This window comes from Pongo abelii, chromosome 2, assembly GCF_028885655.2.
Source record: "Pongo abelii isolate AG06213 chromosome 2, NHGRI_mPonAbe1-v2.0_pri, whole genome shotgun sequence".
Classification (NCBI taxonomy): Eukaryota; Metazoa; Chordata; class Mammalia; order Primates; family Hominidae; genus Pongo; species Pongo abelii.
In genome coordinates this window covers 187,882,567-187,896,463 of record NC_085928.1, presented here as the reverse complement: position 1 = coordinate 187,896,463, position 13,897 = coordinate 187,882,567, and the positions used below count along the sequence as shown (strand labels likewise).

At 39.6% G+C, this 13,897-nt stretch overlaps 1 long non-coding RNA gene across 1 annotated transcript in view; it reads right to left on the bottom strand.

Annotated features, from left to right (window-relative positions):
• Window positions 1-323: 323 nt before the first annotated feature.
• Window positions 324-13,897, bottom strand: part of LOC129058358 (uncharacterized) — an 80,665-nt gene continuing 67,091 nt past the window's right edge. Inside the window, exons 2-3 of the long non-coding RNA XR_008523466.2 lie at window positions 3,758-3,921; window positions 324-2,971 (exon numbers count right to left, since the gene is read on the bottom strand). This is a non-coding gene — a long non-coding RNA (uncharacterized LOC129058358). The remainder of the gene's footprint in view (window positions 2,972-3,757; window positions 3,922-13,897) is intronic.

Below are 13,897 nucleotides of genomic sequence, written 5' to 3'. Positions count from 1 at the left end.
TTCCACCACCCCACTCAGGCCCCCAGCTCCTGGGCTGGCCCAGGCCTGCTGCTGTGTCCTGTTGCGTGGGGTGGCCACCCAGCACCAGCAGAGGGCAGGAAAGCTATAGTGTTACAGCAGCTCTGGCTCGGAGAATCTCAAGGTCTGGGCCCCCAGAAAGGTCACTACTCTTCACTCCCATAGTCCAGGAGTATGTCACCACCTGCAGCTTGGTGAGCTGGCCAGGAACACATTACAGCTTCTTTCCCTCCCACCATTCAGCAGGTCCTGAGTTCTTGTCCCACATCCAGGAAGAATGAGGTTATGTGAATAACTGGAGGGTTAGCAAGTCAGAAAGGAGCTTTACTGAGTGACAGAACAACTCTCAGTGGAGTGCATACCCATAGTGGGTAGATCCTATTTGCAGGCGTGCCATCCTGATGAGTGTCAGAGTCTGACTGAGTCTGGGGTTTTCATGGGCTCAGAATGGAGGAAGTACATACTGCTTGGTCCATGGGCAGCCATTTGTGGGTCTGGAAAAAGCACCATCCAATTGGCTGAAAGGCATCCATGAAGTTTTCACTCCAGGTCACAGACTGCAACCGGAACTGGCAGCCAGGCCCCCATGCTTCAAGCTGTCCCTGGCTTGAAGGTGAGGTTTCAACAGGGACCCACCCGTTCCCACCTAGGAACATGTCTGCCTCTCACTGCCATCAACATGCCATCCACAGCACCCAGGCTGTCTGCACTAAGGGGTGTCCACAGGCCCACACCTAGCTGCCTTCAGCCGTCCTGGCCTCCCCCACCATCCTTGCTCATTAGCATCCACAGTTTCAGCCTCAGAAGCAGTTTCCAGAGGGGGTCAAGGCAGTGGGGAGTCTGGTGTATCAGAACTGCCCTGAACACACACCTGACCACGTCACAACAGCTCCCAGGCTCAATTGCTCTGCCACGGAGCAGGTGCCAGCAGTGGAAAGAGGCCAGGGAACAGGAGCAGGCACTTCCAGGCCTGTAAGGGCAGGGGACTTCCAGGGCCCCTGAGATCAAAGGTATGCCTAGGGCTGTAGCCATGGCTGGGCAGCTACAGCTATGCCTGGGAGCACAGGCTCCCACCCCACTAACTCAGTAGCACATAGGGCTCCCACTAGGATTACCTGTTCGTGGCCCCCACCGGCTCTGCGGAGTGCACAGCCCCAGCTACACCTCCCCTGCTGCAGCTGGCATCCTGGCAGTGGCCACTCCAGACAGGCTACCACCACTATTGCTATGATAAAGTTTAATTTATAAATTAGGCACAGTAAGAGAATAACAATAACTAATAATAAAATAGAAAAATTATGACAATATACTGTAATAAAAATTATGTCAATATTTGCATGTTCTCTTTCACTGTCTGTCTCTTAAAACATATCATTGTACTGTACCTGAAACCAAGGAAAGCAAAACTACAGATAAGGAGAGACTGATCTAGTTCTTTAAGTTAGTTTTCTTCCCCTTTTTCTCTTTCTTTTTCTGAGACTCCAATAGTGCACATATGACTACTCTTCATGGTGTTGCATCAATCTCATAAGCATTTTTCATTCCTTTTTATTTCTTTTACTGAATAATTCCAAATGACTAGTCTTTGAGTTGACAGACCCTTTCTTCGCTTGATCAAGTCTGCTATTGAAACTCTATTGTGTTTTCCATTTCATTCGTTGTATTCTCAGCTCGAAAATCATGGTTGTTGTTTTTAATAATTTCTATCTTTTTGTTGAACTTCTTATTTTGTTCATGTGTCACTTTCTTAATATCATTAAGTTCTTTATCTGTGTTCTCTTGTAGCTTACTGACTTCCTTAAAACAATTGTTTTGAATTCTTTGTCAGACAATTTGTGTATCTCCATTTCTTTGTGGTTGGGTACCAGAAAATTATGTCCCTTTGATGGTACCGGGTGTCCTTGATTTTTCATGTTCCTCAAAGTCTTGCGCTGCTGTCTTCACATCTGAAGAAAGAGTCACTTTCTGTGGTTTTTACTGACTGGATTTGAGAGAAATATCTTCAACAGTGAGCCTGACTAGGGAATCTGAGGCTCTCTCAGATCTTTTCTATGGATTCACCCAATCCACACTTCTTGGATGGGTGGAGAAGAAATTCTGATGATTGTGTGTCTTCTCTTAAATCCACAAAACCAAACTGGGTCCTGAAAGCTTTCTGTTTGTTTCCTCTGGGACAGTGCCCTGAAATGCTCAATTTTGTATGCCTCCCAATCCTTCAAAGTTGAGCCTGCTGACTGCATGTACTCAAAAGCTGTATGTAAAGGCTCACACTCACCATCTGGAGTGCATGTGCAGGCAACTGACTATAGGGGAAAGGGAAGGGGAATATGCACAAAACATCGGGGGCGCCTATGGGCCAGTTGTGGGGAGATGCTACAGATATGGTGTCCCAAGTGGTTCATGGGTGGGCCTCCTGATGGGCTCTGTGAAATGCTTCAAAGGATACGTACCCTGTACTGAGTTTCAAGTCCTGGTTGCTGTGAGTCCTCTCCTTTCTTTCCTGCTACTGCCCTGTCCCAGCCACTTAGCCATGCTAATGCCCTCAATATTCTGAGTTGAGTGAAAGAAAGATAGGCTTCTTGGGATGTGCCTCACACAGCTGGAAAAGCTGGGTACTCACTCATTATACTCTCCTTTTCCCCATGAGAGAAATTGCCTGCTGAAGGGAGTCTATCTCAGCACTAAGAAGTGGACCCTGGGGGTGAGGTGATGCAGGTAATTGTTCTTCTTACTCCATTGAATGCATCTACTCCCAGATATTTTTCTCCAATGGTGTGCTGTTAACTTTTCCATTTAACTCCTAGACTCTGGCAAATGTATTGTCATCCACAGGTGATTGTCAAAATCAGTGCACTATGCAGATGTTATGGTAGAAAACTCCAATATCACCATTGTACTGACGTCATTTTTGTCTATAGATTTATATAATCCATATCAAGTGCATCAAGAAAGTCTGAATAAATGAAAACAATAGTTTGATATTTAGCTAGTATAATTTTTGCATAAATAAGCATACTTAGAGACCTCGTTTTTATTTTTATGCTGTCATTTTCAAATGTACATCCTTTGGATCATCAGTTCTGTAGAATGTCCCACAAATGAGGACAAATTTGATTTTATAATCAAATATTTTGGAGAAGTTGGTAAAACATAATCAAATTAGTTTCCTTATTTTAAGACTATAATATGCTAATGAACAATGTGAATTTACAAGAAAGAATATAGTATGCAATTTTTCTCAATTTATTTAACTTATTTGACTATGGTACTCTGTTTTTATTTTCATTGAGCATCCTAAGAAACTAAAGTTTAACAGACACACATTTGGGGGCAAATGCTTCATCCAAGTCTGCAATTTAGTAACCATTGTAGGAAAGCTGAGGAATACAATCAAGTGGTTGAATGTTTTCAAATATGTTTTGTTTGTAATGTTAGAATTAGAGATGTCTAGATTTAGTTTATTCTCTTTTCATGTACTCTAATTACATAGAAAATCATGGCACATATTTGAAATTAAAGACAAGCCCAATCCCTGAGCTCACTAATTTGTGATTATTTCCTATTGTTTTGATTTCTGCCACTTAATATAATGTATTACGTGTGAAGTATAAGAAAACATTTTTATTTGGCCCTGGACATACCAGAAGTCACGTTTCTAAATATGATAGGCCCTGTGGACAAAAAAAGAGACAGTATTGTATCTGTCACAGTAAGTGGTAACAGTTTAGTGAGCACTTACATGAAATAGGATCTCTTTTAAGACCCTTATGATGAGGCATGGTGGCTCATACTTTTAATCCCAGCACACAGGGAGGCTGAGGTGGGAGGATTGCTTGAGCCCAGAAGTTCATGGCAGCAGTGAGCTATGATTACACTGCTGCACTCCAACCAGGGCGATAGACCCTGTCTCAAAAGAAAAAAAAAAAAGACCCTTGTTAAATGTATTAATTCATTTAATGCTTATGCTTATGAAAACCTTGAAAAGCAAATATTATCATTGTCTCCTTTTACAAGTAGAGAAATACAGAATTTAAGTTCATGAAGTCATCTCCAGAGTTTGTGCACCCAACCACCACATTAAACTATCTTCAAGCATTAGCCATAGAAATGTAATTATTTTGAAGTTTCTATTCTTGCTACTTAAAATAGATATAATAGCTCACGTATTTAAGTGTCTTCCATAGCTGCATATTGAAAGAAATACATTTGTCAAATCCTAAAGCTTAAATTTTTTTATATTAAAATGAACTCTGACATCTAACTCTGCTTAAACCAATGAAAACTCATACAAAAGATGCTTGCAAGAGGCATCAGTTTGATTTTATATATAAGAATTAATAGAAATGAAAATCTTATTCTAAGGCAAAGATATGTAACTAATTCTTCTGTCTTTTTTCAGCATAACTGACATATCCTAAAGAAGTGTTTTCACTGAATACGTTGATGTGTGGCTTAAGTATCATAAATTTAAACAAAAAAAAAAGAAGAAAAAACTTAGATTAAAAAGTGGCAGTTAGCCTGAAAATTACTGGTCTCTGAGATGTACCCTTTAATTATTTCTGAGAAGGGAACTTAAAATGAGGAACATTTATTAGTGAATTATTTTTAGCATCGAACTGATCCCTAATGGCTTTCAGAGAAGTCTTGGTTTAACCTTGGAATATATTTCATTATCACGTCTATGGACAGAACTCTTTCACAGTGCAGATTGAAACTATAATTTTGAGAAAGAAAATGAGGTAGATATGTTCTATTTAATTAGATCAATCTCATATATATGGTTAATTTCAAATTTTTGTGACACTTTATGAAGTATTAACAATAATACTAAAAGTACACAATCCAAGTTTAATAATATCCAAAACTTACAAGTTCTTTCTCAAGTATATGCAAGGGCATTATGTAATATTTTTCTTGACAATATCTTTGAAGTCCAGGCAATTGACAGGTCTTATTTTCCATGTTTTATAGAAAAAGGATCTGAGTCACAGCAAAACAAAATGACTTATTTAAGGTCAGACAGATGGTTCATGTTGATATCCCATATAGCGTTTTGTTTTGCTTTTTTTTCAAACTCCAGTTCTCCAAGTGACAAATGGAGAGATAAATGTGAAAATATTTTGTGAATTCTTTTTTCATAAATTAACAATGATTTATTTATGTGTCCATCTATTTGTTTGCTTATCCTTCTCGGCCTTAAAGAACTTAAAGATATTATTAAAACAATAATGTTTATTTTTATAGTCATATGATGAGGCTATAGAAATTCCAAGTGCTGTTGTTTTCCTGAAGGAAATTGTTTGCGTTGCATTTACTTTAATCATGATGACAAACCTTGATGCTTGTATATCACACTTTGGGAGGCCAAGGTGGGTGGATCATGAGGTCAAGAGATCGAGACCATCCTGGCCAACAAGGTGAAACCCCATCTGTACTAAAAATACAAAAAAATTAGCTGGGTGTGGTGGTGCATGCCTGTAGTTCCAGCTACTTGGGAGGCTGAGGCAGAAGAATCGCTTGAACCCGGGAGGGAGAGATTGCAGTGAGGCAAGATTGCACCACTGTACACCAGCCTGGTGAGAGAGCGAGACTCCGTCTCAAAAATAAATAAATAACTACAGTCGATTTAAAGAAAACAGGTAAAGGGCCTCTTATTTCTCTGATAGATTTATTTGTGTTAGGGTACATATAATAATCTGATGTAATTGTCAAACACACCAGTAAAGAAAACCAAAACTACTCTAGGTATTCTAAGCAGCAAGGGATTCAATAAAGGGAATTCAGTGTTTATGAAATTGTTGGAAAGGCTAGAAGAATTGATTATGGGCTGGGCCTCCAGGAATTTTTTCTAAAGCAACAGAAAGTCACTACTTTGATACCATCATTGGAACTATTGAGTAGGAAAGCACGCCCCAGAACAGTGCTCCAGAGATCAGGAAGCTGAAATTCCACCTGCTGCTGCCATTTCCATAGCTGCCTCTAGGACACAGGAAGCTGGAAAAAGGCTACTGGAATGCTCTTGTAAAGGAACATACTGTCTTCAGAATCCTGATTGCCAGTAGCACACACCCAAAAGTGACAGGAAGATACTCTTTGTCTCATTTCCACATTCCAAGTTTTGCGTGCTCATCTGTTTGGCAAAACCCCATGCTTAGTTAGAACTCTAGCTACATTGAAAATTAAAAAATTTTAAGCATTGGAATTTCCATAGTACAGAGAAGCACAGCAAAAGGAGAATGGAGGGAGACTGAATGAGACACCATACAATATCTGCCAAACATGAATTAAAACTTTTAGCTATGATTAGCTTTAGACTAGTTTTCATCAATTCTAAGGCACCTTTGGTTGCATAATATGCCACTATTTTATATAGTCCTAAGAGATAAAAATTACGATCCATTCAATCCTGAAATAGTACTAAGGTGCCTTCAATTGTAAAATGCAGCCAATTTTAGAGATATTAACATGTTAAAAGATGTGCATGTTAGAATCAATGGAATACAGTACACATTTCATGACAGATTGTGATGGTATGGCCTTTTTATGCTGGTATGCACGGGCATACAGAGCAATTTGCTATTTTAAAGAAACATTGATAAGTTGAAATAAATTGATATTTCCATTGTAATTGGCGTAATGTGTAAAGAAAAAAGAGCAAAGGGATACTAGAATGGTAAAACACTGAAAGAGATATTTTATAATCTACCAATATACAGACAATTTACTAAGTTAAATAACTGAAAACTACTTATATCTCTTTAGGTCATGAGTAGATTACATTGCAAATTTCCTTAAGAAGTGTAACCCTGTTGAAAAATGGAAAAACATATTTTGTGGATGATGTTAAAATACTTTAAATCAAACCACCAGGAGTGACTGTATTCTGTCAAAATCACCCAACTACAATTGCTATGCAAAGCGTCACCCTTCTCCCTGGGGAGGCCAATGCTTTCACAGGAGGGCAGAGAGCAGTAGAGGGCCAGGAACATGTGCAAAACTGTTAACTGGTCAGTTGTGAGCTGACTGGAAGCTGATAAGACAACGAAGACCTTAGGCTAAGGCTCAACCCAGAAGAATACAGCAGGGTCTGCACACAGTATAAGATGCTAGAGATTAATCAAGTGATGTTCAGGAGAAGAAACAATCAGTCAACAGTGCTGAGGAAATAGAAAGTAAATAGTCTAAGACTGGAGTTTGAGGTAGACATTTGTTGAGTATCTACTATGTGCCAGGCACTATTCCAGGTGTGTTAGCAAAGGCAGGAATTAGGGTCACATAAGATCAGAAAAGTAGTATTCAGAGACCAGAGTTCTCAGAACAAAGTATGTTAGCAGGCCTGACAAATTATTTTGATGATGTCTCTATTATCCCACTTTGGTCTTGTCAAATGAGCCTGCTGACCTGAGATCAGAACTTAAAGAGCTGCCCCCTCGGTTGCTGAGAGGGCTGAACATGTTCTGTTATCACCAGCAAGCACAAGTGTTTTTTCACAGTAATAATCTCTTCCTGGGTAGCAGCACCAAAATGTCTAGAAAAGAAAAGTTGGCCTGAGATATTCATGGTTCATAATATATTTTGCTGTCAGCTCAAAGATTGCAGATGTCATTTGCCAACAACTTGCTTATTTGATTTATGGAATAATTAATTGTATGTAAGATAAGCAGTGCACTGAAGACTGGCAGTTATAATTAATAGACCCTTGCAGTAAAAAAAAAAAAAAATCTTTATGAAATTGCAAATGCAAGTTCATACTCCACACTAGCAGTGTCTCTCAAATTGCTTTGCTCTTTCTTCAGGTGTAGGCTGAGGGCCATAAGTATAATAATAACCCTTTATATTCATTTCACATTTTGTAATTTACAAATACAAAGTGATTTCTGACTTGTGCTATTTTGTTAGGCCACTGCAACGCTGCTGTAATGAACACAGGGAAGACATTGTTGTGCTGGGTGCTGAGGAAATAAATCCTGAGACATAAAGTGATTTGCCCAATGCCACATGGTGTCAAAGCCAAAGAAAATTCAAGCACAATGACTTCCAAGTCTGCTGTGGGTAAGGCCATGTATTGTAGCATGTAAAGAAGAGCACTGCTTCAAACCACCTGGGTTTAGACCCTGCCTCTTCCATGCATCGCCTATGCAAACAAATCTCTCAACCTCCAGGAGCCTCCGTTTTTTCACATATAAAAGGGAACAATACAATTTCCACTGCAAGCTTCTTGTGAGGATTTGGTGAAATAAAGCATAAGAAAGCCCCTCTCTCCTCTGACTGCTTCCCATTCCCTGCCTCCCAGCCCAGTTCACATCCATCATTCTTTTCCACTGCCCACAGCTGCCTGACTTAGCTGGGTACTCAGTTCATCAAATGCTCCCCATAAATCTGCCCATGTCAAGGAAAGATCAGACAGCCTTCAAGTGCATCCTTTATGACTCTTCAAAAAAACCCTTGGAAATAATCTAAACAGATCCACTCCAAAAGAGATTGTGCTTCAAGTAAAAATAAAACAATATTTGAGCCAGGCTCATACTTTTCTATGATAAGAAATGCCCCAGTCTAGACATAGTCATGTACAAGAGGCATGGAATTTTGGTCACCATCAGTGTAGTAGCTGTACTTTCATATCTGCCTTCAAGGAATTTAGAGCCTAACGGGAAAGACATATATAGTAACATACATAAATCCTTAGTTATCTTTTCTTTAATTGAACATGGGAGCATAGCTTCTTCACCTGTTAACCTTAAATCACCGCTAAAAATTAGTTTGAATTTCCTGACAAATGAGGCAACTGTCCTAATTATAATAATAACTTTAGTTCAAAATACCAACAGTGCTTTTCTTACTAATTAATCGTAGATTCACCCAATCAAACAGCAATCGCCACTTTCCCTGACATCATTTCTGATTGCAAGTTGCAAGGCCTTTATAAAAATAGAATCTCTAGATCTCACTATGTCTATCTCTCCTGACTGGATTACTTCCTACCTAAATCTTGCTGGAGTGTGTGTGTTTGTGTGTCTGTTTTGTCTGTGTGAGTGCGTATATACTGGAGAGTGGGAACAGATGGTGAATACAATGAGGAGTGTACACAACGGAAACCTAACGTGGAGTGCAGTTCATGCAATGGGTCAAGCAGCTCCTGTTTCATTGCTCTCTTTCGGTGCACATTTTCATCACCATCAGTAACACTTCTTTAGAGCACCGCCTCCGAGTATGTGATTTCCTCTCTAGGCTGTGGACCCTGACTGCAGACTCAGCTGCAGAACAGTTTTCCAAAACATTCGTAAGGTAGCTTTAGGTGATGCACTAAATAGGCTCGTCCATTTTTCATCAGAGACCAACAAGTACCAATTTTTCTGATCACCCCTTCATGGAGTGTGGTTTCCTCTAATCAATTTGATCAAATATAACAACTAAAATGAGCCAATTAGAATAGCTCTGCTACTGAAATCAGAAATATCTGCTGTGTATTAGAAAATGAACAGTGTTTAGTGAACTAAACTGATTTGTTTATGGTCTTGTGCTCAAGCCTGTTGAATGGCTTTGGGTACTGTATTATTTGTTTTGAAGCAGGTGTAGAAAAGGTATAATTAATTTAAAAGAGAAATGAGTAGGGGTGTAAAATATGTGAGCTACTTTTTTTTTTTTTTTTTTTTTGAGACAGAGTCTCACTCGGTTGCCCAGGCTGGAGTGCACTGGCGCCATCTTGGCTCACTGCAAGCTCCGCCTCCTGGGTTCACGCCATTCTCCTGCCTCACTCAGCCTCCTCAGTAGCTGGAACTACAGGCGCCTGCCAGCACGCCTGGCTAATTTTTTTTGTATTTTTAGTAGAGACCGGGTTTCACTGTGTTAGCCAGATGGTCTCGATCTCCTGACCTCGTGATCCGCCCACCTTGGCCTTCCAAAGTGCTGCGGTTACAGGTGTGAGCCACCGCACCCGGAACTATGTGAGCTACTTTTAAGCAATATAGATTGGATGTTATTTTAACAAAGACATAATCAACACCTCCCCAGTTCATGGTCCTGTTCTGGGAAATATTGAAAGACAGACCAAAAAAAGACAGCAAGTGATCCTCATGGAGTTCACTGCCTAGATGGAGAGGCAGGAAGTCACTATCACAGTATAGTGGGGCAAGATCTATGAAAGAAGAATCACAAGAGGCTGTGGCACGTGAGAGGGGGCCAAGAAAGCATCTTTACAGAGGTGAGGGCTGAACTGAGAATGAGAGGTTGAATAGGAAACAGCCTGGGAGCAAAAAGCGAGAACATTCAGGAGAGGAAATGAAAGCTCAGCAGAGTATCATAGGTTCAGGGGACAGGACGCAGTCTGGCCTGACTGTATGTACTGGGGCCAGGGCTGCAAGAGGAAAAATGGTGAGAACTAAGGCAAGGCCAGCTCTTCACAAGCCTTAGATGGCCTGACAAAGAGAAACCTCAGAATTTCAACAGATGACATGATCTAATGTACTTTTTGAAGCATCTCTGTGGCCGCAGAGTGGAGGGTGAATTTGAAGAGGGTGAGGGAGTAGGCAGGGATATATCCAGAAGAAAGTAATCCTCTGCATTCCAGGACTTGAATTGAAACAGTCAGAGTAGAGCTGGTGAAGAGGGAACACAGTTTAAAAGTATGTGTAGGCTAATGTGCCGGGCATTTAAAAAGTAAGATTAATTTTTAAATTGAATCTCCATATAGAGAAAACACTTCATTTTCCTTTGGCATCTTTTGGTAATGCAATAGCTGGACTGTACATAAGAAACTTTAAGTTTTAACAGTAAATTCATCTTTTCATTTGATGGTGTTTTAATCGCAATAAAATCAACAGAAAGCTGGAAAGGAGAATAAAGGAGAATATTTGAGTTACTTAGGCTGACTTAACAAAGAAAGCCCCTTTAGCTCTTTCATTCTTTGCTACAGACAGTATTAGAATGGCATTTTCAGTTGTTACCATTAAATATCAGGGACATCCAACTTTTACTAGGTCTATCATTGAAAGCAAAATCTAGAAATGGCAATGTTAGTTGCCTAGGGAAAGCTCCCAGATGAACCATGTCACTAAACCTACGGAGTATTTATGAGACGTAAGTGCCAGCATTATATGGGATGTGGTTACTGAGTTGCAGCCCTGAAAAAGGAAGAATAAAATATTCTCCCCAACATAAAACACTAATTTGCTTTTTTGTCCTTAAAAGTTGCTCTTTGAATTCATCTCAAAAATGTGTCACAAAAACAGATTGTTTTTCCGGCTGACTCTTCTTGCCCAGATGTCACTAAATGTTCAAATGTTCACAGTTTTGCCGTGTACTGAGCAGAAGCTGTTTGGGCTTTTTTTTTTTTTTTTTTTTCTGGTATGTCCAGATTACTTTTTATTCCACACTTTACCAGGAGGAGCTGAAATACATTATAGTTTTCTTCTTAAATATATAATCATACTGTTTTATATCTCCTTTCCAAAGTAGCATAGTAAAGGGATTATAACTGTTTTAAAGAACCATTAATGAAGTTTTTCTTCTTCACCAAAGACAGTTTTCATGTCAAGGGTGTTACATATTTTTATCTAATTCAGAATAATCATAGTGAGTTAGTCTGCTTATCTTTTATGCAGACCGAAAGTCCCCTTTATACCCGTGTGTACATGTGTGAGTGTGTATATGGGGGTAGGGAGGAGAAGGCTGGTGCAAGGAAAAGCATATAGTGATTTTAGAGTACAAAATTATAGGAATACAAAGCCCTATATTAGATCATTTCTTTGCCTTCCCATTAGGCTTGCTTTTTAATATTTCAAATGTAAAAGAATATAACTTATCCCCCTAGGCCCTAATCTTTCACTACACTTTAAGGAAACATGTCTCAAATACTTGAGGCATGCCTACTGTGTGGCTACCATTTCCTCAAGGTAGGTACCAAATGTACCTACCATTTCCTCAAGACCTTTATCATCTCAGGAGATAGTGTAGGATGTAGATATTTATAAAACAAGCCAAGCGGAAGACCCTGAGAGAAACAGAAAGACAGTTCTATTTCTCAGAACTGAGATTTCCTAATCTCAGGAGAGATTAGGAAGGGAGAGAACATGTTTATTTACAGGAACTGGGGAATTCCTCATGAAGGAACTGATTTTGAACTGACCTTGAGGATGAGTTAATTTTCTATTGATGGGAATCCAGACATTTCATAGGAAGGAAGTAGCTAAGACAAAACCAAGGTGGCAGGAAAGAATGTGCTGCATTGAAAGTGCACCAAATAGGCACAATAAGCTGGAGCCTCATGTAAAGGTGAGCAGAACAGGCTTTGGGAAGGGAAAGCTGGGCCAGAGTGTGAAGTTCTTTACAAATATCCAAGTCAGAAGGACACATTTGAGTTAGAAATAGAGATCCACTGAAAGATTTGAGTAAGAAAATGACTATCATACCTACAGTTAAGAAAAATGTATCTGGCAGTTATGTATTTGAAGGAAATGGAGAGGGAAGACAGTGGATACATTAGGAGGTAGGGAAATTAGGAAGCTGTCTCTTTAGAAAGGAAGTACTGAGTAGGACCTAAAGAGAAGCAGTAAGATAAGAGCAGGTCAATGCACGCTCATTCTTTCTGTATTATGGTTATTGTATCATTTTATTGTGATTGGCAAAGGGACTTCTCTACGTATGGAAATATAATGGTTCCCTTGAGTGACAATCCAGCATCGAATATTTCAGGTGCAGATGAGTGAGTTGACACTGATAAACTTCCTGCAAGAGCCAGTTCACTAAAGATAACAATGAAGGGAAAAAAATTCAGATATTTACTACCACAAAAAAAAAAAAAAAAAAAAAAACTGTTATAAACTAAATCTTTTATGGTGAAAACCAGAATGAAGTGGGAGGACACTATGGAATATGGAAAGACAGAAAATTAATGAAAACTAAATGTTACAAGAGTTTGTTCTTTATTTAGGTATTACAAGTCCATGGAAACAAGGTCTTGTTTGGAACCTAGAAATAAAAGTATTACATTTATTGAATATATGTGTGGCATTGTGCTAGGCAATGAAAATAAAACAAAACAACTATGACCATTGGGACCATTAAAGAGCACACAGTGGAGTGTGAGGAATATTAACTGCAGTGGGGAATGGGTGGGCATGTCATGGCTGAAGCATGTCTGAGTGCTAGAATAATCCCAAAAGTTGAGAAACACTGGCTTGGAAGTATATATATTTTTTGAAGAAGAAGATTCAATTTTATTTATCCAAGTTGTTGTTGTTGTTGTTGTTGTTTGTTTGTTTGTTTTTGAGATGGAGTCTTGCTGTGATGCCCAGACTGGAGTGCAATGAAGCAATCTTGGCTCACTGCAACCTCCGCTTCTGGGGTTCAAGCGATTCTCCTGCCTCGGCTTCCTGAGTAGCTGGGATTACAGGCATGTGCCACCACATCCAGCTAATTTTTATATTTTTAGTAGAGATGAGGTTTCACCATATTGGCCAGGCTGGTCTCGAACTTCTGACCTCAAGTGATCCGCCTGCCTCGGCCTCCCAAAGTGCTGGAATTACAGGCGTGAGCCAGTGCACCCGGCATATTTATCCAAGTTTTGGATGAGGAGGTTTCATTTTCTTTCCTAAAGAAGGCTATCATCTGACAGAATGTAGGAGTCACTGCTGAATTAACAAGGCAGAATTAACAAGACCTGAATGGTGAGAAGGTAGGAATTTTTCAAGAATCCAGGAAGCCTTGCGCCTACAAGATCAATTCAAGGTGAGAAAGGATATCACAGTGGCTGTGTACTTTCCCTTCATCTATTCTGAGTAAAGCCCACCGGCCCTATTTTATTCACTTCCCTTTGTGTGTGCCCTTTCTCATATACACATTTGGTAGTTGATGAAAGAAAAAAAAAAAAAAAAGTAGTTTT